The 12761-nt window shown below is 35.0% G+C and overlaps 1 long non-coding RNA gene across 1 annotated transcript in view; it reads right to left on the bottom strand.

The window, feature by feature from the left end:
- Positions 1-3026: 3026 nt before the first annotated feature.
- The window catches only part of LOC104866907, a 50282-nt gene continuing 40547 nt past the window's right edge, over positions 3027-12761 (bottom strand). Inside the window, exon 4 of the long non-coding RNA XR_781602.1 lies at positions 3027-3049. This is a non-coding gene — a long non-coding RNA (uncharacterized LOC104866907). The remainder of the gene's footprint in view (positions 3050-12761) is intronic.

Raw genomic sequence — 12761 nt, 5'->3', positions numbered from 1 at the left:
TCTGAGGAAATTCACTAATGAAAAATCCATAAGAAATGGCTTACTGTGCACATCAGGATCAAGTATTCTGGAGGCAGGGCTGTGCTATGACTGGGACGGATCCTTGGGAGTACTTCTGGAGAGGCTGCCAATATTCCACTTATTGAAATTAGTGTTGGGCCGGGCATGGTAGCACATGCTTGTAATCCCAGCACTCGGGAGGCTGAGGCAGAAGAATCACTGTGAGTTCAAGTCCAGCCTGGGCTACATAGTGAGTTCTAGGTCAGTCTCAACTACATAGTGAGACCCTGTCTCAAAAAAACAAAACAAAAACAAAATTAGCGTTGGTTACAAAATTGTTTGTCTTATAATAATTTTCTAAGCTATATATTTGTTTTGTGTGTTTTGTATAGCTTTGCTTTATTTTACACAAAAAGTAATAAAATATAAGAATATCTCATTTTAAATATAATTTATATATCTACATTAAAGGTACATTTTGAAGGCAGGAATACTTTTAAATTAGTTATGTATAGTTTTCTAACCCACTACACAGAATCCAGAGTTCTTAAAAATATACATAAAATATTATTAATAGATAGTGTGATATAGGAAGAAAATTTCTAAAGGAGAAGGGGAAGTAGGAAGAGTGAGGGAAAGGGAATAAGGGAAAAGGAAAAATATGAAAAAAGGAAAAATGGAAACAAAGTCTTTGTAAATAGGGAAGGGTGGGGGGGTAGAGGGAGTGCAGGAGTGAGGAGAAAAAATAAGAACCAAGATACATCATGTAAAGGTACAGGATCCCAATGATGAATGTAACTGTAATGTTTACCTTAAATATACCAATAAACTTGAAAAAAAAAGAAATGCAGTGTTTTAGGCCTTTTTTTGTTACCTCATGGTCAGAATATGATAGGTAACATTTATTAAGAATTCACCACATAGCAGGTACTGTGCCAAATACTTTACATGAATTGTCTCAATTAATCCTCCATACAGCCTTGAAAACAGTGATTGTAATTATTATACTAAGGACTATTTTGGGTAAGGAGACTGAAGCTTAGAAAAGTTTAGTCCTGTGCCTTGGGTCCCCTAACTCAAGTGACACATAGAGAATTTGAACCTAAAAGTCTCACTTCAAAGTAAACTATTTTTACCTCCAAAACTAATGTTCAACAAATACTGCCTAATAGTTTCATAAAAGTAAAACATATCTTTTTTTTCTTGACTAGTTATTTTCTGTTCATTGCATCATTCTAGACAAAAAAAATCAATTGTTTGTAGTAAACTGAATAAATTATACCAAATGAATATAAATACTGTATTATATCACATTAATCTGACAATATATTAAATAAACATTTGGTAATTTTTGAGAAGAAGCACAGTCTCATATACAATAAGTATTTAGGTCTGGTAGTCAAAAAACAGAAAACAAAGAAACTCCATTCCCAAATTTATGAACCTTGGAGTCATTTACTTTCCAACAGCCTGCTTCTTTACCAGCTGTTTAAATTTCCCAGTGACTCTCTTAATTGATACTAAATAAGCAATATAATATTGCATAGTGATCAGAAAAACCAATGACCATGTTGATCATTAAAAGAAATTCAGGGGCCAGGGATTTAGCTCAGTGGTTCCAGCGCAAGGACCTGAGTTCAAACCCCGGCACCAAAAACATTAAAATTAAAATTTAAAATTTAAATAAAAGATATTTAAGTGGTAAAAAATTAATAATAAAATATTGCTCTGTTTTAATTCCATTTTATACACTGCTTCAATGTTAATATCAATCTTTGGGGTTTTTTTGTTTTTTTGAGACAGGGTCTCACTGTGTAGTTCAGACTGCTCTGGAACTTACTGTGTAGCCCAAGCTGGTCTCGAACTCACAGTGATCCTTCTGCCTCAGCCTCCCAAGTGCTGGGATTACAGGTGTGCACCACCACACCCGGCCTTTAATATCAATCTTTGACACAGGAGGTTTTCACAGTTTCAGACTATGGAGGTATATAGGAAATCAATATTGCATAAGAAAATTAATGTAATTATTATAATCCATAAACATGACACTCTTGAGTGGGAACAAATTAAAAAGTTGTTACACTCAAAACAATACAATTTCATTGAATTTACCTTTAGGTATTCCAAGAACAACTCATATAGACAAAATTACTGAATAAGCATGAAGACTGCTGAAATATTTTGATTTGCAAGTGTCTAAAGATAGAGTTAACAATATTACTACAAAGGGTAATTTAAGGATTTATGAATGTCAATATTAAACCAACCTCTTCAATTAATAAACATCTGATATTTTGTCTAATTATGTTAAAAAGGGAAAATGTGAGAGAAAAGTTAGGGATAAGAAAAATTTCATCCCAATAAAAGCCATAATTGAAACTGTGGGTCAAATTGCAATATCTGAATTTCAATATAACATATTACTTTAATAAAATAGCACACAAACACTACATTCCAGAATCTCACTTAATTTTAAGGACACTTCAAAATTGTAGAGTTATGCTTTGATTTTTTTTTTTTTATTTTGAAACAGGGTCTTACTATGTAGTTTAGGCTGGCCTTGCACTCACTATGTACCTCAGGCTGGCCTCAAACTCAGAGATCCTCCTGCCTTGGTCTCCCAAGAGCTGGGATTACAACCATGGGCCACCATGCCTGGCTATACAGTTAAACTTTAAAATTCATGTAAGTATCAGATGGTCTTTATTTCACAATGAAGTGGTTATAGTAACCTTGTATGTTTGGTATGTTTTTCAAATGTTATTACTAACTTCATTAGAAATAAGCTTGTTGCTATTATTTTTACTGACTTATAACCACTAATGCTGTGTGAATTTTGTTACTGCTCTTGTTTCCAGATTCTGGAATAGTTTAAAAATCTACTTACCTGAAAATATCATTCTACCCATCTGTGACGCCTTTTTCTTTGATTCTCCTTTCTTCTTTCCTCTTTTTTCTCTTCATCTACTAAATAATAATTATCAACTGCTCATAGTGTCCTAAAACCTATATAAGATGGACACAACGTGGGCTTGTGAACTCTTTATGTCTAGAAAGGGAGAAAAACAAATACCCAGGTGACTGTCCTAAAATACAATAGTTGCAACATAGGATTAAGCACTAGACAGCCCAGGAGCATGAGGACTGGCAGGGTACATGGAGAGCACTACTTCTTTGAACATCATTGTGACCAACAGTGAGGAAAACAGCTCCAAAACCAGCAAGTAGAATAAAAAATTTTTTCCATAAGATTGTCTGCAGCCAGACCTGTCTCCTTCTAAAGCCCCTGAATCATTGCTCTGTTGAGCTGGTCTTCCCTATTTAAAGCACCACTTTAAAAAACGTTGCCCTTAATGCACTAAGATTAGGAAATTGACAACTCACAAAGCAGTCTGTGGGCACCAGGGCTCAGAGGAACAGGCCCTGAAAGCAGAGGCTCTATTTGTTAGCCCAAACACACAACTTGCTATAATCCCTTTTTGCCTTCTGTGCTTCTATAATACAGGCCTTCTTCGATTACACAACACTTTGAAGATCTCACCTTCTCCCATTACTTGTCTTCCACATAAAATGCCCACAGATGTGAGACTGTTAGAATGTGTGAGAACTGCAGTTGATAATTTATAAACCAATACTTCCTCTGGTTTGAAATGTTAGGATTCAGTGACCTAAGAGGGCCTATTGCTGCAGGAGCAGCCCCTACTGACTACAAAAAAGTACTGTAAAAGGGAGTGAAAAGCAGACCGGCCTGAAAGCAACATGCAACACTTACTATCTAATGATTAGCCATTATTGTCTGACATTCTATGATTGGTTTAAGGGGACTGAGATTACACATTCAAGTGGTCAAAGTAATTGTCTTTTTTAATTTTAAAATTAACACATTTAACAATTTGACCTCTTCTAGAACAATAACAGAAAGAATTGTGGTCTTAGCATCTTGGAGATGTTCTAATTGCTTTGTTGTTGTAGCTTCACTCAGTGCAGTCAAATCGGTTTGTGTAGTGTATTGGAATGTAACATGAATGGAATGACACACACAAAGAAACACCCAAAGAGACCTTGCTCTTGTGTGGGGGCATATGATAATGTAAAATAGGCAATTTTCCCAAATATGTCTATAGATTCAGCATAGTATTAATCAGAACACTAATAGAATATCCTTAATAAATATAAGTTGATTCTTAAACTCATCTGTAAAATGATGCACAAGATATATTTTTAATCTGATATACCAAATGTCAAACACAATACAAAATTACAGTAGCCAAAACATTATGGTACTGGAAAAGTAAATGTACTAAAAACATCCAGGTGTATCAGGGAATGTATAATTTGATAGAAGGGTCTTATAAATTAATTAGAAGAGGATTCGATGTGTGATGTTGAGATAAGTAGACATAATGCCTACCTTAAGACATATATAAGAAAAAATTACAGCAGGGGTAAAAATCTAAGCAAAAGTAGTAATAAAGGCAACAGGATGATATATAGGATGACATTTTTGTGATACTAGGAGGAGGTAGGTCTTCCAAAACCCAACATAAAACTAGCCACATTTTCAAGCTCCAAAAAAATGCACTATCTTACAAGTTTATTTAACACATCCCTAGTTTATATTCCTCTTGTTCAGTTTCAATCTCTGGATCATGCATATGTTAAAACATACATATGTTGCTATTGTGACTAGTTGGGCTATTTTTCTATTCTTTTTTCTATCTCTTTTCTTTTCTTTTCAATAGAAAAAAATGAGGCACATAGAAATAAAATTACTTAGCTAACAAGTATGAAGCCATGGAGACATTTTCAGGAGTTTAGGAACATTAAATGTCTTTTCAAATACATGGACTTCATCAAACCAGTTCAAAATTCACAGACACTACCTGGAGCATCTAGGTGTCTGGGGTTTATTTTCAATACTCTTTTCTTTTATATCCCAGTCCAGAAAACCAACCACAACAACTACAAAAATAAACACCAAGAAGCAGAAAAAACTTAATCCTCTTCCTGTCTGGAGAAAAAGAGGTGAAAGATAACAAATTTTTCTACAAGAGAACACACTTAAAGCTAATATGAACAGGCACATTAATGACCACGATGATCTTGGAAGAAAACAACTTTAAATGCCTAAAACTCCACTGTCAGAACCCTGGTATAATCTGCTGAAGAAGCCACTACTTGCAATTTAACGTTCCAGTAATTGTTCCATAAAAAGACCCTTGAGCCACTGTATGAAGGAAATGGTCTAGACAGCCACATTCCAAGAATGTGCTCTTGTGTTTGTAGCTGATTGAGTTTACACTCTCCTCCTGATTCACAAAGAGGAGCCAGTGTGCCAGTGGGCCTGGGGCCAGGATGTGGGTGGTTAAATAAGTGCTTTTGGAGGGAGTGGTGTTCTGGCAACCACATCAGCACACCAGCTGATCAACAAATACAGAAGTTTTGAATGAAATTGGACAAGAAGATAAATTGGATATGCTCTTTCCAATATGTGAAGAGTGGGTATCCACAAAATTTCAAAAGTTTTCCAGACTGTCAAATTTCCAGGCAATTCTGACTATCAGTGTTTCTCTGTGAACTTCATATGGGGAAGACTTGTCGATACCAATTATATATAGGAATTTTGCAATTATGCACACTGTACTATATTTTCTAAACTACCTACATGATTTGACTGCACTTACATAATTACCACAGCATTCCACTTATTGTCAGGTGGGAGGGCAAAAAAATGCAGAGGAAATAATCTAAATGTTTCTAATAGATTTGCAATACATTGGAGAAAAAGTGCCTCCTGCCAAAACTTTTTCTTAATTCATTATAAAAGAACCTTAAATATCACCTCTTTCATGAAGAATTTCATTACTTAATGAAAAACAGTTGGCAATTTCTCCCACACCCATATCTGTCCAGATTCACTCCCCATGATTATCTGTTTGCCTTAACACAGTGTGTTTAAAAGAATTTCAAACATATTTGCCTATGAGTAATGGGTTTTATATTTAAGATATAATATCTCTTATATTTTCATATTGAAAAGTTTCGTATTCTAAATTTTAGAAAATAAAATTATGAAAATGTGGATATAAAAACTTCCTTTCAAGGGCCTGAGATTTCACTCAGTGGTGCCGCTGGCTGCCTCGCAGGCGCAAGGTCCCAGGTTCTACCCCCAGTACCTAAAAAAAGAAACTTCCATACAATTTACATTCTTTCTAGCAATAGTGCTACTATTATCAGCTGCAGTAACACAAAGTTCTTTTCTCCATCAGGCAAAAGAAATAATTAAATTTTTAAAAAAGATGATTTGGCAGCTGCCTTAGGCTGGTACTGAAAGAGGAGAGAACCAAACAACCAAGCAGAGCTCATCTTTTGCAGTTACACCTTAGGTCCTCAGACCATTGCCCCTCATTCCCTTCTTTTTCACATATTTCTCTCTTTTCTTGTGTTAGACATTACTATTATGCATCATTACCAGCTTCTCCTTCATTTCCAAGAACCAAAAGATTATATATACTTCCTGCCTCTGGAAATTAGGTGTGACCATGTCACTAGCGACTAAAAAATATGAATACAGGAAATGAAAAGAGGAAAGAGAGAAATGGCCCCTATAGGTAAAATTATTCTGAACATAGACTTTGTCCTGATCAGTCTCTAGCTTTTAAAAGTCTTGCTGACATCAGTGTATGTCCCTTACACCTATGGTTACCTAAGGATGAATTGTACACTATATCCATTAGAGTTCAGAGATGCAGAACCACTAGGTATAAGACAAATGATAGACAGACAGATGGATAGATAAACAGATACATAGATATAACAATGTAGAAAGATATTTATTACAGGGAATCTTTGAAAGGGTGCTGCCTACAGCTAATGCTGGATCTTGAACCTGGCTAAGAAGTAGAAAAAAACAAGAAGAAACTGAAACCACAATCATAAGATAGAATCACCCCCCACCAAAACACCTGAAATCTATGTCAGTTCTTGTTTCCTCTGATCTGGATGATAACACTGAGGCAGACAGAATAACAGACGCTAAAGATGCCCTAATCCTTGAAACCTGTGAATATGTTCTATTTGTACCAATGGGAAGTTAAGAGTTTCAGATGGAATTGAAAACAACGAGGTTGATTTGAAATGTGAGAGTGATATTTTATTTCAGTAAATGATAGAAACTGTCTCAGCTTCATTTAATCTAAAAGGGGAGCTGAAATGTATAGCACGTGGGTCTGGTTTGAGTAAAAGTTTAACTTTAAAGATAGAATCATGTATAATCCCAGACAGCAGCCTGAACCATTCATTAATACTAACTGTTGTTGGTGGAAATCAACTAACCTAAGAATAAGGCCTATGTCCTGATTCGTCTAGGTGGTCCAATGCAATTATAGGATTCCTAAAAGTAGAATAGGGAGGCAGAAGAATCAGGGTCAGAGCCATGACCTATAGGAAAAACCCCATCAGCCATTGTTACCTTTGAAGAAAGAAGAAGAGATCATGACCCAAAGAATGTGAGAAGCCTCCAGAAGCTGGAAAAAGCAAAGAAAATGGTTGCACTTCTATAAAGCCTCTAGACATGAAGGTGCCCCGGCAGACTTCTTGATCATATCCTAATAAGAAACATGTCAAACATGTCTAGCCTGTAGGACAATAAGATAATAAGCCTCCCTGATTGTGGTCGTTTGTTACAGGAGGAACAGAAACCTAATTTGTGTTCTGCAGAAATCAGGCCCTCCTTCCCAGAGCCTCACGTCTGTAGCAGACCAAGAAGCTGGAGAAGCTAAAGAAGGTGGAAGATCCAGAATTCAGCACAGGGGTTTCAGGCCCAATTTCTATTTCATGAGGAGGTAAGAACACAGATTAGCTATTATATGCATGAGCTACAAAAGAGCTGCTTCTTCTCTGTCATGTTCCAAATCTCCCAAGAATCTCAGCATTCTGAAAAATGTGGTTTAACCTAACTACACTGACACATTATTACTACATCACTGATGTCTTCGATGCCATTTCTTTCCTTCCTTATTTTGGAGAAAATGAATATCAAATTGATTGATTTTGAAATTTATTTTCAGTTTTGTTCTAATTTTTTGGTACAGGGTCTTGCTTTGTAGCTCAGTCTGGCCTTGAATTTAAGATCCTCCTTCCTCAGCCTCCCAAGTACTGTCATTAGAGGTGTAACATTAACATGTTTAAATAGATTCAGTGTATTTTCTTTAGAACATAAGTACAAAAAGCCAAAATAATTCCTCATGACTTTAGTATACTATGTGTAAATATTAATATGTATTTTTCAGGTAAATTTACTTGTTCAGTTACTTTAAACAGATGAACTTTGGCTAAGCTAATAGCAGGTTCCTAATGAGGAACTATAAAGTTTCATATTGAGCATTTATGAAAATGCATGGGTTCCTACAAATTGTCACTATTCTATATTTTTTAATTACTGAAAGATCCAATATACCTATATTGCAATATGGAAAGTGAGAAAGTTCTTAAATAGAGAAAGTATTTCTAGATTCTAGTACCCTTTCCAATCTGATCTGGTTGATCTTGAAAAAATTATCTTATTTCTCTGAAATTTAATTTCCTTATCTGTAAAATAGAAATTATTTCATCAAATATCTTCATGGGTTTAGCTATGGGTTTCATAGCTAAATTATCTATGGTTTCCTGAAGCCAGAGAGAATATAGTAAAAAGAATTGTTCCAGTGAGGTTAAATGCTTAACATATTCAGCCTCTGTCAATGAAGAAAACAACCACAACAGTACATAGATCAATAGCAGCCATCAAGATCTAAAATGTACCAATAAACTCAATTTAAAAAAAATGTGGAAAGGAAACTAACTCTTCCTTAACCTGAAAAATAGCATAAGAGGACCAGATACATTGAAAAGAATGAAATCTGTTTTTGTTTTTTATTTTGTTTCATTAAGTTTATTGGTACATTTTAGGTATACAGTACAGTCACATTCATTATTGGGATCTTGTACCTTTACATGACAGGTCTTAGTTCTCATTTTTTCCCTTGTCCCTGCCCTCCCTTCCCTATTTACAAACATTTTATTTCCATTTTTTCATTTTCTCCTATTTTTGCCTTTCCCTTATTACCTTTCCCCTACCCTTCCCACTTTCCCTACACCGTTAGCCCTTTTCTTCCTATTTCACATTGTCAATTATCTCATTAGGATCTTATGTACTATTACAGTTTATTCACACAAGAATGAACTCTTTGAATCTTTATTGTTTTCCCTGAGCCATGCTGGCTTCAGTCAGGTATGTGCTTTTCTGATCCACAGTCTTAAAAAATGCAAATTTGACTGTAAAATGTATTAAGAATGTAACTTATTTGCCATATGTGTTATCTGAGAGAAAGAAAAAAAATAAAAACTGCTGTGAAAACATTAAAAAGAGTTTGACCACATTAGAAAAGTAAGACAAAAGGATAATAATTTCCCCAAAAAACTCCTCTCCTAAACATAAATGCTCCAAAAGTCCCCTTTACCAGATGGCTAACTCAGCTGAGGGAAAACAGCCAACTTGATTTCAAATGTGAGGATGATTTTTTATTTAAATGAAAAGATAGATACCATCTCAACTTCATTATGTCTAAGATGGGAGCTCAAGTGCTCAGCATGTGGGTCTGGTTTGAGTAAAAGTTTGTCTTTTTTTGAATAGAAATCATATGTAATCCCAAGCAGTGGCCTGAACCATTTGCTAATACTAATTGTTGTTGGTTGAAAGCAGAGTAGGGGATTGTTAAAGTCTTCCCTGGCAGAAATCTGATCTGTGGAAATGTACTTCACAGGAACTGTGATGAGGTTTGCAGCTGGCAGGAGGGTATGACAATGTGGCCACATGCGTCTCCATCTTTCCTTTGGCAACAGAATTGAAACTCATATGAAATGACTCAGGGAGGGAGATGATGGCCCAAAAGGCAGATCTGGCATTTTTTTCCTCCCTAACCCCACCCCAGCCCCATAATTGACAACAAAAACTGAAGCGGGTGTTATGTAGCATTTCTAAGAACATATATTTTTCAAAAAAATATTATTTAATGATGTGGCTATTTTGAACTATATTTAATATAAGCACATTGAAGGTATAACATTGGCAAGTTAGAAAACCACCAAGTAAGGCCAGATGTATAAACTGACTTGATGTTTTAGTTTAAAACACCAGCACCACATTGAAAGGTCTGCTATGAGCCAATTCACAGACAGCTCACAAAAAAAATGGTTTACCTGTTATTCCAGGTACCTAAAAATCATTGTCCTTTGAAATTACTATTAACTAATTCACATAGGATTAGTTAAACCATTAACATTGTTAGTGAAAACATTAAGTTATAAAATTAAACCTTTGGTCTTATTATTAGACATACAATATTTGAAAATTCAGTAATGTTCTACAAGTTACAGTATTTCCTTGTGTTTTAAATTGTTGTGGGACATGTAAAACTGTTATAAGTTATTGGGACATTATTTTTAAATTCAGATTTTGTTCACTAATATAAAGAAATTTTCCCCACTACCTACAATCAACACTGGGCAAACTAGGCATGATTCTGTCATTTCAGTTTTATTGAGCATTACTGTGCCTTCTTCCAGGTAATGGACAAAGGTATCTGAGTGATGTTCATTTGAAAGAATCAGTATTTAATATTATGCACATATTCTACATGTACTTTAGAGAATAAAGAGTTTTGCATGTCTTTGCTACCCATACAATTTATTTAATAAATACAAACACCTGCACATTGTCCTTTCACATTTATTAAAATTAGACCTCCCAATACTCTTGTCTTTCAACCAAATTTTCACTATCATCATTTCTCAGACAAAGAAACACAGGTCTCAAAATCCTGAGCAGAAGTGGGACTCCACACCCCTTCTGGTCATGTAATAAGGAGAAGAAAGTCACAATTACAGATCCTGATTTGGGACAGGTATAAAATAATCCAGTCCATAAATGAGATCTAAAATAATTTACATTTTTCTCTTATATGGAAAGAATAATCTCTATGGTTTATCAGCACTTATGATTTATCAGTCAAAGGTATTAAAAATTATAAGCTGTTATCACTGGCTTATAAAATAAACTTGTCCTGATACCTGATTAGAGCTCTTTAGCTCTAAACTTTTATGAGAAAAATATTTTCTTTTCAAATTAATGTGTTTTTAATTATATATTTTTAAAACATTATATTGTCTAAGTTTTAAATAATAATATATTTTTGTCTTTAAGCAATTTTATGAAAACAGCTCCTAGGGCCAGTGATTTAGCTCAGTGGTTCTGGCACCTGCCTCCTAAGCACAAGGACCGGAGTTCAATCCCCAGTACCAAAAAAATAACTCCTTAATTTACCTTTAAAATAACTTCCTATTTCCATATAATAGGTAATCCTATCTAATAAACCAGTGGTTTGCAAACAGTCATTTGGGAAATTTTTTTAGATGTTGCAGCTTGGCTCCCATTTCTATAGAGATTCTGATTTAATTTCTCTAGACTATGGCTTAGGCCTCAGGATTTTTTTTAACATTCTCTAGGTGATTCTAATGAGAAGACACAATTGAGACTCATTCTAATGGCTAGATGCCTCACAAATTGAGAAAACTCCAAGCAATACCAAGTTTAATGGGTAATCAGTGTCTTGGGTTTTATCCCTCTAGTCTTGGTTTTTGTTTTTGCTTAGAATAAGTAAAATTAGTACCCTTTAAATATTGGCTTCTAAACCAATATTTAAATGAATAAAGTATGGAATGTCCCCAGACTTTCAATTGATGCATTGTATTTTAAATTTTCTTTGAGAAATTTTACTTCTAGAAAAAAAACTCATTTTACAAGCAGGAAGTATAATCTGCAACTCTTACTGCCTTTGATAAAAATATTAGTCATCTGAAAAATATTTGTATGTCCTAGAGAACACAACACACATGTACACATTTATTTCTGCAAGTAAATTGGCATGATTCTTGAATCAATATGTACTACTTCTGTGAGTTCACTGGTCTTATGTGCTACAGTGAAGTTATCTCCTTGGCAGCTGTACAGGAGAGGCCAAGAACCTTGACATGGTTGACATGATCCTATGGGTTCTGGCTCCTGCCTACCCCATCTGCATTCCTAAGTAATCTTCTCACTTGCTCCTTCTCCTTAGCCCTCTACTCTCAGCTCTTCTTACTCTGAGAGGCCATCACATCATAGGCTGCCTGTGCTGCACTAAGCCCACTGGAATATCACTGCTTAACGCATTCTTAGCTCTAACTCTATATTGTAAGCTTCATGTGGGAGGATCCTATATCATATGTATGTTATACCACTAACACTTGGAACCTAGCAAGTATTTACAAAACCTTTGACCTACTGAAGTGATTGGTGTCCAAAATCTATCTGCTTTCAAGAACCTTTTCCAAGTTCAGTCATGGAAGCTTGTAATATAGATACCTGACCTAATGAATCACAACTATGGTATGACTGGAACATCCACACTTGAATCCATTTGTCAAGTTATTCAAAGAAAGAGAAGAAAATAGAAATGACTATGTCTTCAGGCAGCACCAGTATATTAAAATACTGGAGTTTATTTATGTTATTAAATTTGCCATTTTAAGCACTTTCTTGGTAGGGGGACATTAAACAATCAGTTGTACCAAGAAGTAATTTGTTGGGGCCGGGGGATCTAGCTCAGCGGTTCGGTGGCCTGCCTTGCAAGCACAAAGACCCGAGTTCAATCCCTGGTACCAAAAAAAAAAAAAAAAAAAAA

This window comes from Fukomys damarensis, unplaced genomic scaffold (assembly GCF_012274545.1).
Source record: "Fukomys damarensis isolate Sample0158 unplaced genomic scaffold, DMR_v1.0_HiC HiC_scaffold_14, whole genome shotgun sequence".
Taxonomy (NCBI): Eukaryota; Metazoa; Chordata; class Mammalia; order Rodentia; family Bathyergidae; genus Fukomys; species Fukomys damarensis.
Note: the sequence above shows the minus strand (reverse complement) of the source record. Positions and strands in the feature narration are given on the sequence as shown.